This window comes from Coffea arabica, chromosome 8c, assembly GCF_036785885.1.
Source record: "Coffea arabica cultivar ET-39 chromosome 8c, Coffea Arabica ET-39 HiFi, whole genome shotgun sequence".
Classification (NCBI taxonomy): Eukaryota; Viridiplantae; Streptophyta; class Magnoliopsida; order Gentianales; family Rubiaceae; genus Coffea; species Coffea arabica.
In genome coordinates, this window is record NC_092325.1 from 8146081 (window position 1) to 8162834 (window position 16754).

At 34.8% G+C, this 16754-nt stretch overlaps 2 long non-coding RNA genes across 2 annotated transcripts; both read right to left on the minus strand.

The window, feature by feature from the left end:
* Positions 1-2844: 2844 nt before the first annotated feature.
* Positions 2845-4925, minus strand: LOC140013311 (uncharacterized). The gene is made up of 2 exons (XR_011820402.1): positions 4181-4925; positions 2845-3184 (listed from the first exon to the last, which is right to left on the minus strand). It is a non-coding gene; the product is annotated as an uncharacterized lncRNA (long non-coding RNA).
* Positions 4926-13636: 8711 nt separating this feature from the next.
* LOC140013843 (uncharacterized) lies at positions 13637-14696 on the minus strand. The gene is made up of 2 exons (XR_011820661.1): positions 13930-14696; positions 13637-13751 (listed from the first exon to the last, which is right to left on the minus strand). It is a non-coding gene; the product is annotated as an uncharacterized lncRNA (long non-coding RNA).
* Positions 14697-16754: the final 2058 nt, after the last annotated feature.

Below are 16754 nucleotides of genomic sequence, written 5' to 3' on the forward strand. Positions count from 1 at the left end.
AAAAAAGGAAAGTGGATCCATAATTAGTGTTTTAAAATTGTTGATCACCCTCCAAATTGCAATGATTTTGTCGAAGAACTTTTTTTTTTTCTGCCATTATTCCTCCCTAGCTTTGTTCTTGATTATTATATCACAAGTTCCTTTTTTTTTTCTTGTTACTTGCAATTATGTATATGGTAATCTCCTAACTTTATAAATTTTAAGAAGTTTACAAAAACTCAAATTGTTTGAAGTACGAGTAAACATTTCAAGATACATAATAATCATAGTTTACGTGAACTATAAAAATTCCACTATAAGGGGAAAGAAAATTTGAAAAAAATTCTCTTGCATTTTTTGACTTATCAAAAGAGAATAATTCCAAAAAAATAGGAGAGAGAAAATATAACTAGATCAGTGTTAGTATCAAAATTAACACGCTATATGAGTCAATCTAATTTGAGAAATACTAATTAACTCAATAATAGATAGAGAAATATTTTTATTTATCTTTAAGATTGTACATAAGTAGCAAAATTTGAACTATTGAAAGGTTATTAAAAATGTATTGATGTGGATTGTATCTCTTAATATAAGATGGAAATGTGAATACTTTTCCATACTCAAAGTCCACATGGCAACAAGTAGGTTAACAAGGGAATATATTTTGAAAGTGCATTAGTTTGGGAATAGTTTTAAAGAATGAGGTTATTGTGGAAATAAACTCCTTATCTACCCAACCCCCAAACCCCCTTAAATCGATGTTCGAAGGAAAAAGAATCGAAATAGATTGTTAGACAAGCGAGGGTCACGAGATTCCATTCCGTTTGAGGTTCCGTTAATCTGAAATTTGAATAGTGAAACATAATTTGCTGAATTTTAAGTATATGAATCTCTAAAACTTAGGTTGTGTTTGATAAAATTGTAGTTTGAAATTAAAATATGAAAATTTAAATTTATTAAGTTATAAAATTGTTAAGTACTAAAATTTGATACATTTGAATGTACATCAGAACAAGGAATAAGTAAATAGTTTATCACTTATTTTTTGAAGTAAATTTTGTCTAATAAATTGGGATAATTTCAGAAACCTACCCTGAGGTTTCTGACAATTACAGAGATCTTCCCTCAAATTTATTAAATTACACCTTGTCGCGCCCCATTTTTAAATAAGAAAAATAAAAGACGAGTTTAGAAAAATGACTTTTGATTCAATTTTTTATTGGAAAATGAAAAACATGGGTCTAAATGGGACTTGAAAATGCGACGATTTGACCCAAAATATAGTTTAAAAAGGGTTTTTGAATGAAAATGGAGTCGCCACTTGGTATAGAATTAAGGTGTACCAAGTCACCTAAAAATGAATTTTTTAAAGAAAAAAGTAGAAAACCATTTTTAAACGACTCCAAATCTACGAAAATCAGAGAAAAAGATTCGGGAGTCACATTTGAAGAAAGGGAAGGCAAAGATAAGAATCCAAGGCACCCTTTCAACCTAGCCAAGGCTAGTTGCGCGATTTAGTCAAAGATTTTCTTATTTTAACCTAAAGATTTATCACATTTGGATGTTCTATATGAATGCAAACCCTAGACCTAGGAGGGTGTCGGGAGGTCGAAATGTATTTTTCAAACTTACTTGGTACCAATCATATTAATTGTGACGCCCAATAAAGACTTTTCGAAGAAGTCACGAATAATGCAAGTCATGAGACACGAAAGAAAGGAAAAGTAAAGAAAATAATAATATACAAATGTGTATGACCTAAAGGAATGCATCACAATGGGTGCGGGAGACTTATACTTGTGACTCCAATGTTCCCTTTAATAGAGGGAATACGAGCGTGCTAAGGTTAGAAAGCCAAACTCGTCCATATCCCATGCTCAAGGGGTTATCTATAGTCTAATCAGGCAAAAATGCACTAATCTACCCCCTAATTTCCTAAATGAGATGCAAATCTAAATGTTATATATACATAGGGGTAAGGGGATATTTTATTAGGGAAAATATTATGGGAAAATGATAAAGATTCTAAAAAATGAAAAAATATGCATGAAGTGTAATGTAATCATACAAACATGATCTAGCGAGAGAGGTCTCTAAGGGTCTAACATTGGACTAGCCCATGTCTATGGATCCTCACTAGCATTGGACTAGTGGGAAATCGGAACAAAGAACCACAACTAGCGTTGGACTAGTGTGGTGATGGAAAAGGAATCACAACTAGCATTGGACTAGTGTGATAACATGCATTTATTACAGTATAAGAAATCAGATAAAGCATAATAAAGCAAATAAACATATAAATCACATATAGCATATAACACATAAGCATGAAATCTAGATACAAGACCCTAGGAAAGCGAGTAACACATAACACGTAGGCATGTAAAAACACACAAGACAAATAAAACAAATAAAACCCTAACTATTACATTCGGGGAACCCTACTACAACCCAAAAGGGGGGGAAGGAATAAAATGACATAATAACCTAACTATTACAATTGTGGCATTTAATTGCCCTCCCAAATAATTACAAATTAAATTAAAATAAATATACAAAATTAAAACAAATAAAGTAACTAAATGAACAAATATAATGAGAATATTCAAAAAGAAAAAGAAGCATGCAATTTCACACATAATTTCACATAAGTGCACATAGGATAAAATAAGTCAAAATAAGGGATAGGGTGTATCTCCCTTGAGTTGGGGGCTCTAATGAAGTGAAATCACTTATTTACCCTCCAAAATACAAAGAAAGGGTCAAGGCACCACTTTAATTAACAAACAATCATAAAAGATAAAAAAAATGAATCGTGAAATTGAATCAATTAAATCATATAAATAACCCACATTCAAGAAGTCAAAAGAATAAAAGACTTGATTGCAAACATTAACAAAGTTCTGGGGTCAAAATTAAAGAAAATAAAGTGCAGGGACCCATTTGCAATTAAATTAGGAATCCAATTTAAAGAAGTTGAAAATGCCCAGGGCCACAGTATAGTTAATGAGAAATCCAGGGATTGATTTGCAAATCCAGTTACCAGATTCTTAAAAAACAGGCCATTGGGCCATTTTATTTATCTCCCTGGGCCGAGATTATCTTCAGCCCATCAAAGAATCCCGAGAAAACGGATGGACTGGTCCATCGATTGGTCCAACCAAAACACCTAGGGTTTGTCTCCCAAGCCCAGACCGAAAACCTTCAAAAAAATCAGATTAGCCCATCTTTTATTACTCCAGCCCAACCGAGCCAAATCATAAATCCAAAAGAAATATACCAAAATCCATTACCAAATCCAACCAAACAAAAATCCAATTTCCCTAAGCCCAACATGACAAAAACAACAAAAATTATTAAGCCACAATTATGACCTAAAAAAAACAAGAATTAATCTAGCTAAAAGACTACTTATGCATATTAAAAGATAATTAAAATCTAAAGGGGAGAAACAAGTTCACTTTTCCAATTTTTCGGGTCATATCAGAATAAAGGGGAAACTTGAGAGGTTCAATCACAACAAAATAGAGACCTAACTGAATGAATTATGAATGTTTTAGGGTTGAATTATGAAGTTCTGGAACCCTGGGGCTAAACTACAAAACGAAACCAACATGGAAGGACTGAAATCACAATTTTTGACAAGTAATTGTCTTCTCCACCGAGCCGACATCAGTTAGCATATTGGCTCCCTTTTCGGTCAGCAATACCAGGAAATCTGGTTTCAAAGCCAATCATTCCCAACAAACAATGAAACTCACAACAATACTCCCTCTCAACATCGATTCGGATTCAAGCATAGAGATATAAGAATAAAACAGAAAAATACAACGAACCAACACAGCTTTCTACCATGAAAAATTGTTCATTATGTTCGGACAAGCAAAAAGCCATCCGAGTGTTCATTTTCTTCACACGTAAAACGCGGGCGAAATCATCTTCAAGCAGAACTTTCACTCAGTCGTTTCATCAAACATCAAATGGGCATAAAAATATCATTGATTCCCGGCTTAATCAAAGCTATAGCCAATCCCAAAATTTATCAGAAACAAAGAAGAATGTCCAATCAACCCATAAAACATGTACGATCGGAAAATTATAAACAATCAACAAGCAAATTGCAACAAATAAAGCCACGGAAGACCCATTTCAACAGCTTGAAAAGAACTGAAATTTAAAGAGAGAAAACACAACTTACAATGCTCTTGCTTGGTGAAATTTCGCAAGTGGTAATGGCAGATTGCGGTGGCGGTCGCGGCAACAGCAAATCCTTGCTGATTCCCTTGACTCTTGGCTTTCCTTCGCTCTGTTTCTTTGCCGATGACCTTCTTCTCTGTTTTTTCCTTGCTCCAGCTTTTCCTTTTCATTCCCTCTCTCTCGGTCCCTCGCGTGGTTTCTTTCCCGCCGCCACTCTTTTACTTGTTGTCCCCGGTTCTCATTTCTCTCCCAACCTTCTTCATCAGCCGCCACCCCAAAAACCTCTCCAGCCCTCGGTTTCTTCTTTTTTTTTTTTTTTTTTTTTAAATTTCCTCACTCAACCAGCCGTCAAAAGCCTCCCTTTGTTTTCCTTTTGCTTCCCAGCCGCCTGAAGCTTTTTCCTCTATTTTTTCTTTCTCAACTTTTCTCACTCCGTCGCACCTCTATTTCTCCTGTTTTTTTCCTCCTGACCGAAGCTCTCTGTTTCCTCTTTTCCGTCCTCTCACAATTTCCAGATTTTCCCCCTATTCTCTCAACTCTTTCGGTCTTTTTTTTCTTTGGGTTCCCCCGTCCGCCGCCCCTTTCTTTTTCGTTCCTTTCTCCTCTTTTGGTTATCTTCTCTGTTTTCTTCCAAAGCTCCCGATTTCTCCCTCGCGCTTCTCTTCTTTTTCTCCTCTTTTTTCGTGGTTTTTTCTTCTCTCTCTCTCTCTCTCTCTCCCTTTCTTGGGCTTGCGGCTATTTGTATTTCAAAGGCACCCCAAAAAACTAAACCTAAGATGAAAGGCTAAGATTTCAAATGCCAAAATAGGCTTATGTGTCTTGTTCTTGTCCCTTTGATTTTTTTTTATTTTTTCAATGAATTAAATAATAATAAAGCAATTCTCTTAACAAACAATAAAAATAAAATAAAATAAGCAAAAAATAAAAATAACAAAATAAACAAAAATCACCAAAATAAAATAAAAATAAATAATAAAAAATAATAATAATAAAAAATAAAAAACTTAAAATTTTGGTGTCTACAGTTTGCTTCTTTTTGTCTGAGTTTTGAAGAAACTAGAGACAAAGACGTAGACACCAAATACTTACCTGTAATTATTTTGCCATGCACTGAAACAAACACAAAAAGGTCAGTGGGATAAAACCCGAGCCTGCCGAGGTTGATAGGACAAAAATCTGATCCCGACATGATGTACAAAAGACACGTCAGTGGGTTAGACCCTATGCTGACGGATATATAAAAACAAAACACACGTCAGTGAGATTGATGCAATATTTAATGATGACGGGATGAAGTGAAGTGAAATGAAGTGTTAGTGGGACTGACCCATGTCTAACGATAAGATGCAATGCACATATTCAATGGCAATGTGATGAAATGCACACTAGTGGAACTAATCCATGTTTAGTGGCAATGAAATTCAACAAGATAAAACGGTCAGTGGGATCAACACCCGAGCCTACCTTCAATTGGTCAGTGGGATCCATACCCGAGCTTGCTGACATTGTTTTAATTAATCAGTGGGATCAACACCCGAACCTATCTTCGATTGGTCAGTGGGATCAACACCCGAGTTTGCCTTCAATTGGTCAGTGGGATCCATACCCGAGCCTGCCTTCAGTCGGTTAAGAAATTAAGTGTGATTGTCAAGAAAAGGGGGGATAGAAGGGTGCGCAGCATACGCTGAGACATTACCAACAAGAATTAAATAAGAATTAAACAAGAATTATTTGATTTTTTCTGATTTTTTGATTTTTGATTTTTTTTTTGGATTTTTGTTATTTTTTTTGAGAGAACCTTTTCAAAAATAATTTGCCCTAGTGTAGGGCCCTTTTCCCTTCTTTTTTCTTTTTCTTCGATATCGGCCTTCCACATCACCAGATGTTTTTTCGTCTATTTCATCCAGAAATACCTGCACTGGGGGCTTACCAAAGTATGACATGCACTTAAATTTCATGAAAAGAGCAGCGTGATGGATTTGAAAATGTATTATTTGATTTTTGAACGAAAACCTCAAATGTATTACAAAAAATTTGCCCCAGTGTGGGCTTATTTTGCAAAATCTCTCAAATGAAAATTTGCCCCAGTGTGGGTCCATTTAATTGCAAAAATTTGTTTGGATGACTCTCCATTTATTTGAACAATGTAAGAAACTATATTCCTAACAGAAAATTTTATGAGGAATCTCTCGAAATAAAACCAAATTACAAAAGATTTCTTTCTTACCTTAGTATCGATATTTAGGATAATGGGTCACCACTCCTTGTTAACTCATCTTTCAAGACCAATCAAGTTGGTATTATTTCTGATTTTGAGGCGACTAAGGAAAATGGGAGGTTAGGATCTTCCTTATTCTTGTGTCCAAAATTGTATGTAATCCATTCAAAATCACATCTTAGTGAAAGTAAAGAGTTTGTCACCCTTATTTCTTGAGAAAATTTAGTCAACATATAAGCTTTTTAGACTTGTAACGTATGAGTAGAAACGATAGCTAAACATGTGGAAACAGGTTATAGCTTTAAGATCACAAATGATTGAGGGATTTCTTATGAGCATAATCCTCACTTTGGGTTGTCATGAAGAATAAGTCAACAATGGACTTTATGAACTTGTAATGTGGCTTGAAAATGATAGTTAAAGAATAAAACTTTCAAGGACATTGCACCAAATATCGCATTTTTTCAGAATTGCCCCAATTTGGACTCAAAGATCTTAGATTTCATTTGACTTTTATCATTACTTAATAGGGACTTCAACATCGAATCTTTCTGCACTTTTCCTTTGCACTTATTTTCCTTGCTTTTTCTTTCTTCTTTTTTTTCAAAGGTGCCCTTGCGGGTTTTCACATGATGAGTACCGTCAACTTCACAACTAATCAATTCAGGTATACCAAAAAATTTTCTGGCATCAGTATATGAGCATCACTTGCCAATTAGAAAATTTCTTGACAGAGGTATTGCAAAAAAACAGAAGTCAGGACTTTCGGCTTTTGTAATGGGGTCTGGTGGGGTGCTTAGAAAAGTTAAATCTTGAAAATGGACTTCAAAAGTGGTTTAAATGATTTGAAATCGCATTATTGCGCCAACCCTATTTTAGGGTTAAATCATAACTTGCCCCAATTTATTCTCAATTGAGACTCTTTTCTCTTTCATTTTGTTCTTTTTTTTTCGACCTTCTGCCATTCTTTTGAACTTTTCCAAAAATTTGCCCCAATTTATACTCAACCGAGGTTCTCTTTTCTCTTTTGATTTTGTTGCTTTATCACTTTTCATCTCTTGGAACTTTTCTTTCTTTTTTCAACTCAAACTTGCCCCCAATGTGGGGTTTGCGATCCTTAGGGGTTGCCAAACGAAATAACTTATTCTGAAAGCTCAAAAGGGATAACTAGGGATAGAATGTTTGATTGGAAAAGAAGAGAGCCTGACTTTTCATACCGTTCCTTACATTAACTCTGAAAGGAAACTTTCATTAATGCGAAATTTCTTGCATGTACCTGAATTAATTAACTGAGGATGACTCCAATTCATCCATACCTGTGAAATATAGGTGATTCACCGGACACTCTTCCTTCTTTTTTTCTCTTTCTTCTACTTTTTTCAAAATTGAATCCCCGATATTGATGGTAGAATCAAATTTTTTCCATTTGGGACTCTATCTCTTTTTTTTTTTTTTTAATTTTAGCCCTTTAGCCTTTTTCTACCCTTTTTTCGCAAAATTCTCCAATCTCCTTCCTCAATGTGGAGTGCGATCATAGGTGCTTTGAAAAGAACCACCCATTTTAGCTCAAATAAGGATGCAAGGGAAAAATAGTGTTTAGGTTGCAGAAACGATGGTCAAAGTATCATTCTTACACCTCATGACAACCAAAGTAACGAAATGGTCGTTGAAAATTCACTCTCTTTTTGATATCTAAGAATTTTTCAATGTAAGGTAGTGATCATTAAGGCTCTTGTTTGAAACGAAATTATTCTTTCAAAGGCTCAAATGGAAGAGCAAATGATAAAATCTGTATGGGTAGAGAAACGAACGTTCGAAGTATCATTCCAAATTTTTCAAAACAAACAAGAATAATGCACATTTTGCTTTCACTTAGATGTGAATTGAATATAATTAGACATAGTGGGACACTTTTCAAGCAAAGATTGCTCCAATTTACGATTTATCAATCAATGTGACTGATTCTATTTTGGGGTTAAGTGAAGGAGAAAAGGTATCTCATTGGATCTTTTGAATTACCTCTTTTTTTAATTTTGAGCACTCTATGGTATAACTCGGATCACCAATCTAGTGTACGTAAGGATTTTAGAAAGCATACACTTGTGAATTTTCAGGCTGGAGGTTGAGAAAATCTCAATTTAGTTTTATTTCTTAAAATGCATCATGAAATCTCCAATGAGCAAAAGAATGAAATGAAATGTACATGAATATATACAAAACAATAATTGTCCAAACCTTTATTGCTGAAAAAGTTTAAAACAAAATTTCTTGTTCAATTATAATACAAATGAGAAGAGAAAATTTCTAAAAAAAAACCCCACATATACACTTTTTGTCTCTCCCTTTCTTTTGGAACAAAAATGCATTAACAAATAAAAAAAAACAGAATTTTCCTATGAAAAACAATTATGAAGTCTCTCAGAATCTTTAGCCTAACGCTTCCAGATAGATTCTTCATGTTTTCATTGCAAGGCCTGCCCAAGAATCAAGTAATACTTGTAATTTTTAAATTTTAGCAGACATAGAAAAATATTTTCACCTTATTAAAACATTTTTTATGAATGCAGGGGAGGGGGAAAAATAAAAGAAAAATATCCAGAGTTAGTAAGCAAAATTGTAAAATCGGTATGCATGTCCTATGGGGGAGCCCTTTTATGCCAAGGGTAGACCTACCGTGAAAATGCAATCCTCTAGGGTAGGCATCATATAATACCTGATGAATCCGATCAACTGATTGAATGAAAAAATGATTTGAAAAATTTTGGTCAATTGGAGTGAGAAAAATATTTGTCCTAAAAACGAGGGCAAAATCCGAATGGATTGCTTATTTTTATCAACACATAAAATGATGTGTAAAAAAGATTGCAATGTCTCGATTAATTTATTCAGTGAATCTTAGACTTAAACTCTAAAGGGAAAAAAGCGGGTCAAATGGATTGGATAAAATTGATGATTTATTCAAAAACGATCGAATTGCCCTAAAAATAGGTAGTTTGTCAAATGAATTGAATAAAATTTGGTTTATTCAAAATTGATCAGATCACCCTAAAAAAGGGTAGATTGGTCAAATGAATTGCATGAAACTTGATTTATTTAAAATCGGTTCGATTACCCTAAAAATGGGTGAATTGGCCAAATGAATGAAATGGAGTTAATGATTTATTCAAAAATGATTAGATTGTCCTAAATTTGAATGAATTGACAAAATGGATTGAATGAAGCTGATGAAGAAAATGGTCCAATGGATTGAATGAAATTGATAGTTTTCAAAAAATTCATTGCGATGCATTAGTCTATGAACCGTCTAAAATCAAGATTTGCCTCAATATATTTATCGTCTCAACAATGAGGACTTATTTGTGAATTTTTTCAAATTAATGTCCTTTACGCAAAGGATTTTTACCAATTTTGTTTAAAATGACCAAAAAGTGATTATTAGACGCTCATATTCCAAAGATCGCTCTATGAAAATGATTGGATCCTACCTTACCTTGTGCACTACCCCTTTGGATGGTACAAAATGTAAACGTGCAAGTCTCCTTGGATTAAGTATCGGAGACAAGAGGTGGTTTATTCTTATCACGGGATCCCTTAAATGGCATTCCCTTTCTAGGGTTTATGCATGATGCCATTTTATCAAAGCGCGTAAATATACAGTACACAAATGAAACGTGACCTAAAGGGAACCCCTTTTGTACGCCGAGGTGAGCCTAAAATGACATGTATTCATGCTAAAAAATGCGAAACATTGAATTTAAACGTGTCACATCAAATAAGGTAGGTTACTAGAGAATACCATGCCAGGACTCTTATTTTCTAGGGCTTATGAATGCAGTGGAGACAAAAATCAAGAAAAGTTAGTTCAATCAAATAAATACATAACACATTGTTGCAAAGCAATACAAAGAGATAAAGCAATAAAAGGAATAGAGGGGTTGGATTCCTCCCCTTGTGAATAGTGTCCCTAATAGGGTAAGGCAGACTCTGTCCCAGGTGAACTATTATGGATGCATGAGATTTGGGTCACTAATGCATCTAGACTCGGCAGGTTTTAGGTCCCCGAGCCTTCAAACTTGGAAACCAAGGGTCATCAATCCCAAGGTTCTTTGTCGGTGGCTCGAACAATTCCTCAAACACTGCTACGCATACGTCGTGTCACGACTACATGCCTGAGTGAATCTATCAAAAACCCTCAACTTTCAACTAAAAGCTAAAGGCTATTAACCCACAGCTTAAAGCGGAAGATTGAGTGACCTCTCAGATCGTGCTACGCACACGTCGTGTCACGATCACACGTCCAAGTGGGTCGCCTAATCCTAATACGGAAGAGTGGCGTGACAAGCCACTAAAAGAAAAATAAATGAGGGATAAAAATAAAAACGTATGCACGTATGCTAGTGCTCCGTTTGGAGGGGAGGGATCGAGAACCAACGTGAGACTCTAGGGTAATACCCCCTACCCAAATGCAATGCAATGTGCGGGATCACATAAATAAACCATTCATCTATAACATTAATCGTACGCAAATGTGTGAGGGAGTGAGTTGATACGCGCGAAATGTAAAAATCCTCAAAAAGGAAAAAATGCAACCCTAAACATCAAAATGCGATATATGAAAAGCTTAAAAGAAGAAAAAGATTGACTAAATCAAATTTGCTCGGACTCTCTAAGTCTCCAGTGGAGTCGCCAACTGTCGCGTCCCATTTTTAAATAAGAAAAATAAAAGACGAGTTTAGAAAAATGACTTTTGATTCAATTTTTGATTGGAAAATGAAAAACACGGGTCTAAATGGGACTTGAAAATGCGACGATTTGACCCAAAATATAGTTTAAAAAGGGTTTTTGAATGAAAAATGGAGTCGCTACTTGGTATAGAGTTAAGGTGTACCAAATCACCTAAAATTGAATTTTTTAAAGAAAAAAGTAGAAAACCCTTTTTAAACGACTCCAAGTCTACGAAAATCAGAGAAAAAGATTCGAGAGTCACATTTGAAAAAAGGGAAGGCAAGGATAAGAATCCAAGGCACCCTTTCAACCTAGCCAAGGCTAGTTGCGCGATTTAGTCAAAAATTTTCTTATTTTAATCTAAAGATTTAGCACATTTGGATGTTCTATATGAATGCAAACCCTAGACCTAGGAGGGTGTCGGGGGGTCGAAATGTATTTTCAAAACTTACTTGGTACCAATCACATTAATTGTAACGTCCAATAAAGACTTTTCGAAAAAGTCACGAATAATGCAAGTCATGAGATTCGAAAGAAAGGAAAAGTAAAGAAAATAATAATATACAAATGTGTATGACCTAAAGGAATGCATCACAATGGGTGCGGGAGACTTATACTCGTGACTCCAATGTTCCCTTTAATAGAGGGAATACGAGCGTGTTAAGGCTAAAAAGTCAAACTTGTCCATATCCCATACTCAAGGGGTTATCTCTAGTTTAATCAGGCAAAAATGCACTAATCTACCCCCCTAATTTCCTAAATGAGATGCAAATCTAAATGTTATATATACATAGGGGTAAGGGGATATTTTATTAGGGGAAATATTATGGGAAAATGATAAAGATCCTAAAAAATGGAAAAATATGCATGAAGTGTAATGTAATCATACAAACATGACCTAGCGAGAGAGATCCCTAAGGGTCTAGCATTGGACTAGCCCATGTCTATGGATCCTCACTAGCATTGGACTAGTGAAAAATCGGAACAAAGAACCACAACTAGCGTTGGACTAGTGTGGTGACGGGAAAGGAATCACAGCTAGCATTGGACTAGTGTGATAACATGCATTTATTACAGTCTAAGAAATCAGATAAAGCATAATAAAGCAAATAAACACCTAAATCATATAGCATATAACACATAAGCATGATGTCTAGATGCAAGACCCTAGGAAAGCGAGTAACACATAACACGTAGGCATGCAAAAACACACAAGGCAAATAAAGCAAATAAAACCCTAACTATTACATTCGGGAAACCCTACTACAACCTAAAAGGGGGGGAATGAATAAAATGATATAATAACCTAACTATTACAATTGTGGCATTTAATTGCTCTCCCAAATAATTACAAATTAAATTAAAATAAATATACAAAATTAAAACAAATAAAGTAACTAAATGAACAAATATAATGAGAATATTCAAAAAGAAAAAGAAGCATGCAATTTCACACATAATTTCACATAAGTGCACATAGGATCAAATAAGTTAAAATAAGGGATAAGGTGTACCTCCCTTGAGTTGGGGGCTCTAATGAAGTGAAGACACTTATTTACCCTCCAAAATACAAAGAAAGGGTCAATGCACCACTTTAATTAACAAACAATCATAAAAAATAAAAAAATGAATCGTGAAATTGAATCAATTAAATCATATAAATAACCCACATTCAAGAAGTCAAAAGAATAAAAGACTTGATTGCAAACATTAACAAAGTTCTGGGGTCAAAATTAAAGAAAATAAAGTGCAGGGACCCATTTGCAATTAAATTAGGGATCCAATTTAAAGAAGTTGAAAATGCCCAGGGCCACAGTATAGTTAACGAGAAATCCAGGGACTGATTTGCAAATCTAGTTACCAGATTCTTAAAAAACAGGCCATTGGGCCATTTTATTTATCTCCCTGGGCCGAAATAAAAATCCAATTTCCCTAAGCCCAACATGATAAAAACAACAAAAATTATTAAGCCACAATTATGATCTAAAAAAAACAAGAATTAATCTAGCTAAAAGACTACTTATGCATATTAAAAGATAATTAAAATCTAAAGGGGAGAAACAAGTTTACTTTTCCAATTTTTCGGGTCATATCAGAATAAAGGGGAAACTTGAGAGGTTCAATCACAACAAAATAGAGACCTAACTGAATGAATTATGAATGTTTTAGGGTCGAATTATGAAGTTCTGGAACCTTGGGGCTAAACTACAAAACGAAACCAACATGGAAGGACTGAAATCACAATTTTTGACAAGTAATTGTCTTCTCCACCGAGCCAACATCAGTTAGCATTTTGGCTCCCTTTTCGGTCAGCAATACCAGGAAATCTGGTTTCAAATCCAATCATTCCCAGCAAACAATGAAACTCACAACAATACTCCCTCTCAACATCGATTCGCATTCAAGCATAGAGATATAAGAATAAAACAGAAAAATACAACGAACCAACACAGCTTTCTACCATGAAAAATTGTTCATTATGTTCGGACAAGCAAAAAGCCATCCGAGTGTTCATTTTCTTCACACGTAAAACGCGGGCGAAATCATCTTCAAGCAGAACTTTCACTCAGTCGTTTCATCAAACACCAAATGGGCATAAAAATATCATTGATTCCCGGCTTCATCAAAGCTATAGCCAATCCCAAAATTTATCAGAAACAAAGAAGAATGTCCAATCAACCCATAAAACATGTACGATCGGAAAATTATAAACAATCAACAAGCAAATTGCAACAAATAAAGCCACGGAAGACCCATTTCAACAGCTTGAAAAGAACTGAAATTTAAAGAGAGAAAACACAACTTACAATGCTCTTGCTTGGTGAAATTTCGCAAGTGGTAATGGCAGATTGCGGTGGCGGTCGCGGCAACAGCAAATCCTTGCTGATTCCCTTGACTCTTGGCTTTCCTTCGCTCTGTTTCTTTGCCGATGACCTTCTTCTCTGTTTTTTCCTTGCTCCAGTTTTTCCTTTTCATTCCCTCTCTCTCGGTCCCTCACGTGGTTTCGTTCCCGCCGCCACTCTTTTACTTGTTGTCCCCGGTTCTCATTTCTCTCCCAACCTTCTTCATCAGCCGCCACCCCAAAAACCTCTCCAGCCCTCGGTTTCTTTTTTTTTTTTTTAATTTCCTCACTCAACCAGCCGTCAAAAGCCTCCCTTTGTTTTCCTTTTGCTTCCTAGCCGCCTGAAGCTTTTTCCTCTATTTTTTCTTTCTCAACTTTTCTCACTCCGTCGCCCCTCTATTTCTCTTTTTTTTTTCCTCCTGACCGAAGCTCTCTGTTTCCTCTTTTCCGTCCTCTCACAATTTCTAGATTTTCCCCCTATTCTCTCAACTCTTTTGGTCTCTTTTTTCTTTGGGTTCCCCCGTCCGCCACCCCTTTCTTTTTCGTTCCTTTCTCCTCTTTTGGTTATCTTCTCTGTTTTCTTCCAAAGCTCCCGATTTCTCCCTCGCACTTCTCTTTTTTTTCTCCTCTTTTCCCGTGGCTTTTTCTTCTTCTTCTCTCTCTCTCTCTCTCCCTTTCTTGGGCTTGCGGCTGTTTGTATTTCAAAAGCACCTCAAAAAACTAAACCTAAGATGAAAGGCTAAGATTTCAAACCTCAAAATAGGCTTATGTGTCTTGTTCTTGTCCCTTTAATTTTTTTTATTTTTTCAATGAATTAAATAATAATAAAGCAATTCTCTTAACAAACAATAAAAATAAAATAAAATAAACAAAAAATAACAATAACAAAATAAACAAAAATCACCAAAATAAAATAAAATAAAATAATAATAATAATAAATGAAAAGCTTAAAATTTTGGTGTGTACACACCTACCTCCCTTGCTTTTACTATTTATATAACAATATAGGCCCAAAAGACTAAATTTTTTCTCAAAAATCCTAAACTACCTTTTTTGTACAAAAATTTATTTTGCCAATTGATTTCTTCCATATTTCAACCAAACCCACTATACTAACTGTACGCGATTAAAATTTCAAGTCTGTAAAAGACAAGAAAAAAGAAATACATGACAAATTTGTAATATATAAATTTGGAAAAATATGTGGGTACAATCTCTGAAATTTTCTCGAACTTATAGAGAGCTTCCTTTGATTCTTCTCCTCAAACGCCAATTCAAGGGCTTCGCAGCTTGTTCTTGGATCAACTACCGACTCCTCCAAATCTTGATATGGAAGATTTGAAGAACTTGAAAATGTTTGAAAGCTCAAACCTTGATAGATGGAAGACTTGAAGAGCTTGAAGACCCAAACCTTCGTAGCTTGTAGCTTCAATACTTGAGCGTATGAGATGCCTTTGAATATGTCTCTGTGTATCTTTTGATTTGATAGAGAGACCCCTATTTATAGCTGTAGTATGAAGTAGAGGTTGAAAACCTGTACACCACTTTACTTGTCTTGCAAGACGTGTAGTCATATTAGGACTGTGCCACCTTAAATATTATCTCTTTATTTTGTATTTATTAATAAAGAGATAATACCAATAAGTAGTCCCTTGATTGGCCAAACTTGTAGGGACCTATGACGTGGCGTCGTTTGATTGGACAAACTATTGCAGTATATAAGAAATATACTTGGATTAAACAATGCTAAATATTATCCCTTTAATAAGAAATAAATATTTAGATATTTATTCAATAGACATGTGACATGATATGATTTGGTTGGTAGAGATATCCCTGCAATTTGAATTGATTTGGAACACCTCAACTTGACACGTGGTGAAATATAATTGGTCATTTAATAACTAATCTTTCTAGGTGTACATGGCATATGGCAATATCCAATTGGATAAAAATAAGCCATAAAAATAATTTATAGACCGATGGTAATTTTTGGAATTTAATTAAAATTTCATTGTCTACAAAAGCCCCCTCGAAACTTGTTTGTGAATACTAAAAGAAATTAGCGGAGTATTTGAATGAACAAGTTTCGATATATATATATATATATGTATGTATACATATATATATATATATATATATATATTTAACCTCAATTCCAACACCGTTAAAATATTAATCTTCCAACCAAACTCACAAATGAACAACACTTAAGGCTTTTAGAAACTTGAGTAATGACTCACGTAAGATGGCCATGAAAGATGCCACAATAGGTACTGACTCGTATCTTGGTGAATTAGTGATCTCAATTTCCAAGAGCAAGACATTTCAATTTCCAAGGTCAGCCATACCATGCAATATCCTCAAGTCGGTGACTCGTATAAATCTCCTTTTACTTGTAGGAATTTGAGCATTACGCACACAAGAATTCTTTTCCTTGTACGGTTCGAACAAACCTCCCAAAGCTAGCATTTGCATCCTTGGTGAGCTCCACAATCTTGTTGCTGAATTAAATCCGAAAACTCAAGAGGAAGTCCAATACAAATTGCGTTAACATTTGTTGAGATCCGCTCCAATTTTTTTTAGCATTCACGAACAAGTTTCGATTTTTTTTTTCTTTTTAACTTAGATTGAATGTCATAAGGGCTAGCCCTCCAATTTCTAAAAGATTAATTCACTTTCTTTAGCCTCATATCCACCGCCCCAGCCATCAAATGCATGTGCACTTTAGTGGGACTTGTGCTATGAATCTCCACGACCAAATAATCTTATTCATACTTTCTTGCAAA